Here is an 8,079-nt window from a genome sequence, read left to right on the forward strand (position 1 = left end):
GTATCAAATTGTTCTTCAGTCCTATGTTAAGACAAAGTTATGAGACTCAAGTGAGTTATAGGATTCCTTTTACAAGTATATCATATCCAAATAAGTATGGGCCCCTTAAAAGTAGTTGTCCTAGTTGACTACCTTTTTATTCCAAAAGTTCTGTCATTACTCAAAATATTTTAGTCACTTATGTAGAGTTGCTCTCAAAACTAGTCTGAGCCCTACAAGAAGACCAGTTTCACTTCCTTATAATCACACTGAGTATTTTAAGAGTCCTGCCACTCTGCTTTTTTCATTTGTCTTCCTGTTCCCAGTTCCCCTTTTCCTTGACTTCTCTAGTCCTCAAGCAAGAAGAGTTCTGGGTTCAGTGGGGCTCAAAGCACAGGGCAAGGCTCATTATCATAGAGAGCCCAGGCAGGGAAGGGAGGTTGGCATGGTTCACAAGACTTTGACCTTTAAACAAAGCATGCTTAGCCAGTTCTTTTTAGTCTGTCCTTTCCAGTGTCCCATTTCTGCTCTGTGATCCCTCCCCAAACGTTATAAAAGAAAAGAACCATCAAATCCTAGGGCTGGGACATGGCCTTGAATTGTCCAACTCTTAGTGGTACCTTGGGGAGAATATGTAGGGAGAGGCCCTTCAGAGGGCTCCATTTCCTTCTGCTCCTGGGTAGTTAGTTAATGTTCTACCAGCACTTCCCACTCATGGGGAGACCAGGATCAGGTTCCAGCCCCAGATTGCTGCTCAGGGCAGAGGGCACTTTGTACAGACAGTTGCGATTCAAGAGAGACCTGCATCTGAGCTTCATACTTCATCTTTAGAGTCTGTATGTCTGTTGTCTTCTGTCTTCTGAGTTCTCAGACTCTGGATCTTCCTCTGTAAGTCTCCGCTTTGGAGTGTAATTGAGGATGTCTACTAGTGGGGGAGAAAGAAATTATTTTGCACAGCAAAAATTAACATAAAACTGGACTCCCGGCCCATTGTGTCTCTCTCTCCTCCCCAGAAGTCTCTGAGTACCCCCAAACCCTAGTGAGGTGTTAGCTGATTATTACTAATATGTCTATGGGCTCTCTTCAGTAGTGGGGCTATGTTTGAAGGCTTTATGTTCTGGCTACCATCTTACTTGCTTTTCTCTTTTCCAGAGGTGTCTACTTCTCACAAATAGGTGTGAGGCCAATGGTCTATAAATTCATCCTCCTTTCACCCTTTATTAGTTGCAGAATAAGTGTTGCAGTGTCTGTTTAGATAATATAGCAGTGGGGAGAGAGATAAAGGAAGCGTTGGATCACATGCCAGGGAGTGGACCAGAGAGCACCATTAGTGAATGAACATCTCTGGAACAGAGTAAGGGATAAGGTGCAAACAAGGAAGGGAAGTGAAAGGAAGCCAAAGAACTGTAAGAATTCAGGGTCTAATCCACAGAAGAATAAATAGGGGCCTAGACAGAGCCTTTGGATGGTCCCACCCCTGCTGCCTGAAAGAAGAATTGCCTGATTGGTGCCTGTTATGGCCATGACCTTAGGCTACGTTCTGGGCTGTAGAGATCAATAGACGTAGTCCCTAATTTGCAAATATACAGTCTAATCAAAGAAGATAAGTAACAAATAGAAATTAGATGAGATTTTCAAGATGTGTGGTATTGTGGACAGGGATACTGCTTCCATCACTAACAGCTAACGTTTATTCTTCACCCCTTTTTTTCTTAACTCTTTGCACATGGATTAACTCATTGACTCCCGACAACAAGAAAAGAACCATCAAATCCTAGGGCTGGGACATGGCCTTGAATTGTCCAACTCTTAGTGGTACCTTGGGGAGAATATGTAGGGAGAGGCCCTTCAGAGGGCTCCATTTCCTTCTGCTCCTGGGTAGTTAGTTAATGTTCTACCAGCACTTCCCACTCATGGGGAGACCAGGATCAGGTTCCAGCCCCAGATTGCTGCTCAGGGCAGAGGGCACTTTGTACAGACAGTTGCGATTCAAGAGAGACCTGCATCTGAGCTTCATACTTCATCTTTAGAGTCTGTATGTCTGTTGTCTTCTGTCTTCTGAGTTCTCAGACTCTGGATCTTCCTCTGTAAGTCTCCGCTTTGGAGTGTAATTGAGGATGTCTACTAGTGGGGGAGAAAGAAATTATTTTGCACAGCAAAAATTAACATAAAACTGGACTCCCGGCCCATTGTGTCTCTCTCTCCTCCCCAGAAGTCTCTGAGTACCCCCAAACCCTAGTGAGGTGTTAGCTGATTATTACTAATATGTCTATGGGCTCTCTTCAGTAGTGGGGCTATGTTTGAAGGCTTTATGTTCTGGCTACCATCTTACTTGCTTTTCTCTTTTCCAGAGGTGTCTACTTCTCACAAATAGGTGTGAGGCCAATGGTCTATAAATTCATCCTCCTTTCACCCTTTATTAGTTGCAGAATAAGTGTTGCAGTGTCTGTTTAGATAATATAGCAGTGGGGAGAGAGATAAAGGAAGCGTTGGATCACATGCCAGGGAGTGGACCAGAGAGCACCATTAGTGAATGAACATCTCTGGAACAGAGTAAGGGATAAGGTGCAAACAAGGAAGGGAAGTGAAAGGAAGCCAAAGAACTGTAAGAATTCAGGGTCTAATCCACAGAAGAATAAATAGGGGCCTAGACAGAGCCTTTGGATGGTCCCACCCCTGCTGCCTGAAAGAAGAATTGCCTGATTGGTGCCTGTTATGGCCATGACCTTAGGCTACGTTCTGGGCTGTAGAGATCAATAGACGTAGTCCCTAATTTGCAAATATACAGTCTAATCAAAGAAGATAAGTAACAAATAGAAATTAGATGAGATTTTCAAGATGTGTGGTATTGTGGACAGGGATACTGCTTCCATCACTAACAGCTAACGTTTATTCTTCACCCCTTTTTTTCTTAACTCTTTGCACATGGATTAACTCATTGACTCCCGACAACAGCCCTGTGAAGTAGGTATTGTTATAATCCGCATTTTATAGGTGAACAATCTGAGGCACAGAGACATGACAGACAGCTTGCCTGAGGTCTCACAGTAGGGACTCAGGAGCAGGCACTCCAGCACAGCTGGTCTGGCTCTAGAACATGTGCTCTTAAGTAACACGGCCTCTAGTAAGTCATCCGAAGAGTGTGCGGAAGCTCTGTGGCTTCACATCCGCATGCCTTTGTACCCACTTGCCTGCCCTTCTGCCTGGAAGACTCTTCCTTGTAGACTCTGGTCAAGGGAGCCACTCCTTTCACGTCTTGTCTGACTCGTTCTGCCTATTCCAGGGTAGTCACTGTCCTCAGAGCTGGGCTAGCAATTTGTGTATATTTTGTTAAACTACTTAGCAGTCTATTTGTTGGAATATCTGACTTGTGTTACAAGCTTCTGGAGAGTAAGGATTTTTTTGTCTTGAAAATTTCAAATAGTTGCAGAAGTAAAGCTAATAATACAATGAATCTATGTGTACTCATCACGCAGCTTCAGCAATTATTTCATGGCCAATCTTTTTTTTTTTTTTTTTTTTCGCCACCAGGGAAGCCCCACGGCCAATCTTTTAAAAAAAATATTTATTTATTCATTTGGCTGCATAGGGTCTTAGTTGAGGCATGTGGGATCTTCATTGCCGCATGCGGGATCTTCGTTGCAGCATGTGGGATCTTTAGTTGCGGCGTGCGAACTCTTAGTTGCAGCATGTGGGATCTAGTTCCCTGACCAGGGATCGAACCCAGGCCCCCTGCATTGGGAGCGCAGAATCTTAGTCACTGGACCACTAGGGAAGTCCCCTTCATGACCAATCTTGTTGCATCTATACTCCCTTCTCCAAATCTGGATTGTTTTGAACCAAATCCCAGATATCAAATCATATCATCTGTAAATATTTCATTGTGTTACTAAAATACAAGGGCTTTTTGAAAAACATCTTCACAGTACCATTGTCACACTGTAAAGTAGTACTTCCTCAGTACCATAAAATTTTCAGTATTTGAATTTCTGCAATTACCTCAGAATTTTCCCCTTTCCTTCCCTTCCCATTTTTTGTTACTCCTTCATTTCTTTTTTGTCTCCCCCTTTTTTTACAGTAGAATTTTTTTGAAAAACAATCCAAACAAGGGCTTTATTTTATAATCATCATGTGTTCTCAGCAAGTGGCTTAGTGCTCGACATATAGTACATCCTCAATAAGTGATGTTGAATAAATGAATCATCGGAAGTCTATAAAATGTCCTGGTTGAATTAGTGCAGCCTTACTGTCACTTTTGGTTGGTTTATTGGGATGGCTTTTGGTTTCTGGTAACTTTAGTTAGGGATTAACTTCGGTGCTAGCTACTATCAGTGCCTGTGAACATCACTAAAAGTTTGAGGGCAATGAATGCACCTGTGACTTAGATTTACAGCCTAGCAGGAAATGGGCCATTGCTTTCTTGTCTCTGTTTTTTGTCTTTAGTCTCTTGTAATATCAAATGGAGTTTGGACCGACCCCGTTTGGCTTTTTTGCCATTTCTTCAGAGCAGGGACCCTGAAGGAGCTCCCTGAGAGCATGATCAGCTTTCATATGGTGCTGTGGTAGGCAGCATTCTAGGATGGTACCCCAAGATTTACTCCTAATCCCTGGACTGTGAATATATGATAAGTAATCATGACTGTGTTACCTTATGTGTCAAAAGGGATTTTGCAGATGTAAGTAGGGTTACTAATCAGTTGACTTTAAGTTTAACAGAAAGAGATGATCTAAGTGGGCTTAGTGTAATCACAGGAGCCCTTTAAAAGTGGGCAGTTTTTTCCAGCTGGTCTCAGAAGGGGAAATCAGAGAGATTAGAAGTGTAAGAGGGATTGGATTTAAGGGATGTTCTCCATCACTGAGATAGAGGGGCCCTCATGCCTAGGACCTGAGAAGGTCCTGTAGTAGCTGAGAGTGTTTGTATCAGGACAGCGAGGACCTCGGTCTTAAAACTTCAAGGAACTGAATTTTGTGAGCTAAAAAAATGGGTGTTCTTTTAAGCCACTAAACTTGTGGTAATTTGTTTTGCAAAAGTAGAAAATGAATACAGGTGCTTTGTACCTGATCGGTTGAATTAGCTGCTCCTTTGTTTATTTTATTTTTAAAAATTCAGATAAAATTAAAATCTATTAAAAAGCACACAGATCTTAAGTGTACAGTTTGATTTTTGGTAATTGTACACACCCATGTGATCACCGCCTGAATTGAGATGTAGAATCTTTCCATCAGCCCAAAAGCTCTTGTGTGCACCTTTATAGTTAATTCTACCCCACTACGGTGAATTCTAACACCATTAATTACTATTGCTTATTTTTGAATTTCATTAAGATGACATCATAGAGCATGTGCTCCTTTGTGTCTGGCTTCTTTTGCATAGCAGAATGTTTTAGAAATGCATCCATCTTATGTTAGTAGTCGTTTGGGCCCCCCTCCCCTTTTTAAAAATTCCTATTTAATATTCCGTTGTATGGATATACCAGTCTGCCTATCCATGCACACGTTGATGGATATTTGAGTTGTTTCCACTTTTTGGCTATTATGAATAATGCTGCTATGAATGTTCGTGTATAACTCTTTTTGTGGTTATCTATTTTCATTTCTCTTGGGTAAATACCTGGGTGTTGCATTGCTGGACTGTGTAAGTACTTTTAAATGTATAAGACAATGCCAAACTCTTTTCAAGAGTGGTTGTGCCATTTTGTTTCTACCAGCAGTCTGTAAGAATACCCGTTGTTTCCCGTCCTCAACAACACTTGATATCATCAGTCTTTCATTTATTTATTTATTTTTATTTTTAATACATCTTTATTGGAGTATAATTGCTTCACAATACCATGTTAGCTTCCGTTGCACAACAGAAGGAATCAGCCATATGCATACATATGTCCCCATATCCCCTCCCTCTTGAGCCTCCCTTTCATCCTCCCTATCCCACCCCTCTAGGTCATCGCAAAGCACCCAGCCAATCTCCCTCTGCTATGCTGCTGCTTCCCACCAGCCAACTATTTTACATTCGGTAGTGTATATACGTCGATACTACTCTCACTTCGCCCCAGCTTCGCCCTCCCACCCCATGGCATCAAGTCCATTCTCTATATCTACCTCTTTATTCCTGCCCTGCAACTAGGTTCATCAGTTGATTGATGAACCTAGTTGCAGGGCATTTTTTTCTTTTTTGGATTCCGTATATATGCGTTAGCATACGGTATTTGTTTTTCTTGTTTCTTCTTTTTGGATTCCATATATATGCGTTAGCATACGGTATTTGTTTTTCTCTTTCTGACTTACTTCACTCTGTATGACAGACTCTAGGTCCATCCACCTCACTACAAATAACTCAATTTCGTTTCTTTTTAAGGCTAATATTCCGTTGTATATATGTGCCACATCTTCTTTTTTTAGTTTTCTAAGGAACCTCCATGCTGTTTTCCATAGTGGTTGTATCAATTTACATTCCCACCAACGTGTAGGAGGGTTCCCTTTTCACCACACCCTTTCCAGCATTTATTGTTTCTAGCTTTTTTGATAATGGCCATTCTGACTGGTGTGAGGTGATACCTCATTGTAGTTTTGATTTTCATTTCTCTAATAATTAGTGATGTTGAGCATCTTTTCATGTGCTTCTTGGCCATCTGTATGTCTTCCTTGGTGAAATGTCTATTTAGGTCTTCTGCTTATTTTTTGACTGGATTGTTTGGTTTTTTTTAATATTGAGCTCCATGAGCTGTTTGTATATTTTGGAGATTAATCCTTTGTCTGTTGTTTCATTTGCAAATATTTTCTCCCATTCTGAAGGTTGTCTTTTTGTCTTATTTATAGTTTCCTTTGCTGTGCAAAAGCTTTTAAGTTTAATTAAGTCCCTTTTGTTTATATTTCTGTTACTCTAGGAGATGGGTCAAAAAAGATCTTGCTGTGGTTTATGTCAAAGAGTGTTTTTCTTATGTTTTCCTCTAAAAGTTTTATAATGTCTGGTCTTACATTTAAGGCTTTAATCCATCTGGAGTTTATTTCTGTGTATGCTGTTAGGTAGTGTTCTAATTTCATTCTTTTGCATGTAGCTGTTCAGTTTTCCCAGCACCACTTATTGAAGAGGCTGTCTTTTCTCTATTGTATGTTCTTGCCTCCTTTGTTGTAAATTAGGTGCCCATATGTGTGTGGGTTTATCTCTGGGCATTCTATCCTGTACCATTGATCTGTATTTCTGTTTTTGTACCAGTACCATACTGTCTTGATTACTGTACCTTTGTGGTGTAGTTTGAAGTCAGGGAGCCTGATTCCTCCAACTCCATTTTTCTTTCTCAAGATTGCTTTGGCTATTCGGGGTCTTTTGTGTTTCCATACGAATTGTAAGATTTTTTGTTCTAATTCTGTGAAGAATGCCATTGGTAGTTTGATAGGAATTGCATTGAATCTGTAGATTGCATTGGGCAGTATAGTCATTTTCACAATATTGATTTTTCCAACCTAAGAACATGGTATATTTCTCCATCTGTTTATGTCATCTCTGATTTCTTTCATCAGTGTTTTATAGTTTTCTGAGTACAAGCCTTGCCTCCTTAGGCAGGTTTATTCTTTGGTATTTTATTCTTTTTGTTGCAATGGTAAATGGGAGTGTTTCCTTAATTTCTCTTTCTGATTTTTCATTTTTGGTCTATAGGAATGCCAGAGATTTCTGTGCATTAATTTTGTATCCTGCAACCTTACCAAATTCATTGATTAGTTGTAGTAGTTTTCTGGTGGCATCTTTAGGATTTTCTATGTATAGTATCCTGTCATCGGCAAACAGTGACAGTTTTACTTCTTCTTTTCCAATTTGTATTCCTTTTCTTTCCTTTTCTTCTCTGATTGCCGTGGCTAGGACTTCCAAAACTATGTTGAATAAGAGTGGCGAGAGTGGACATCCTTGTCTTGTTCCTGATCCTAGTGGATCAGTTTTTCACCACTGAGTATGATGCTTGCTGTGGGTTTGTCATATATGGCCTTTATTATGTTGAGGTAGATTCCCTCTATGCCCATTTTCTGGAGAGTTTTTATCATAAATCGGTGTTGAATTTTGTCAAAAGCTTTTCTGCATCTATTGAGATGATCATATGTTTTTTATTC

This window comes from Physeter macrocephalus, chromosome 17 (genome assembly GCF_002837175.3).
Source record: "Physeter macrocephalus isolate SW-GA chromosome 17, ASM283717v5, whole genome shotgun sequence".
Lineage (NCBI taxonomy): Eukaryota > Metazoa > Chordata > Mammalia > Artiodactyla > Physeteridae > Physeter > Physeter macrocephalus.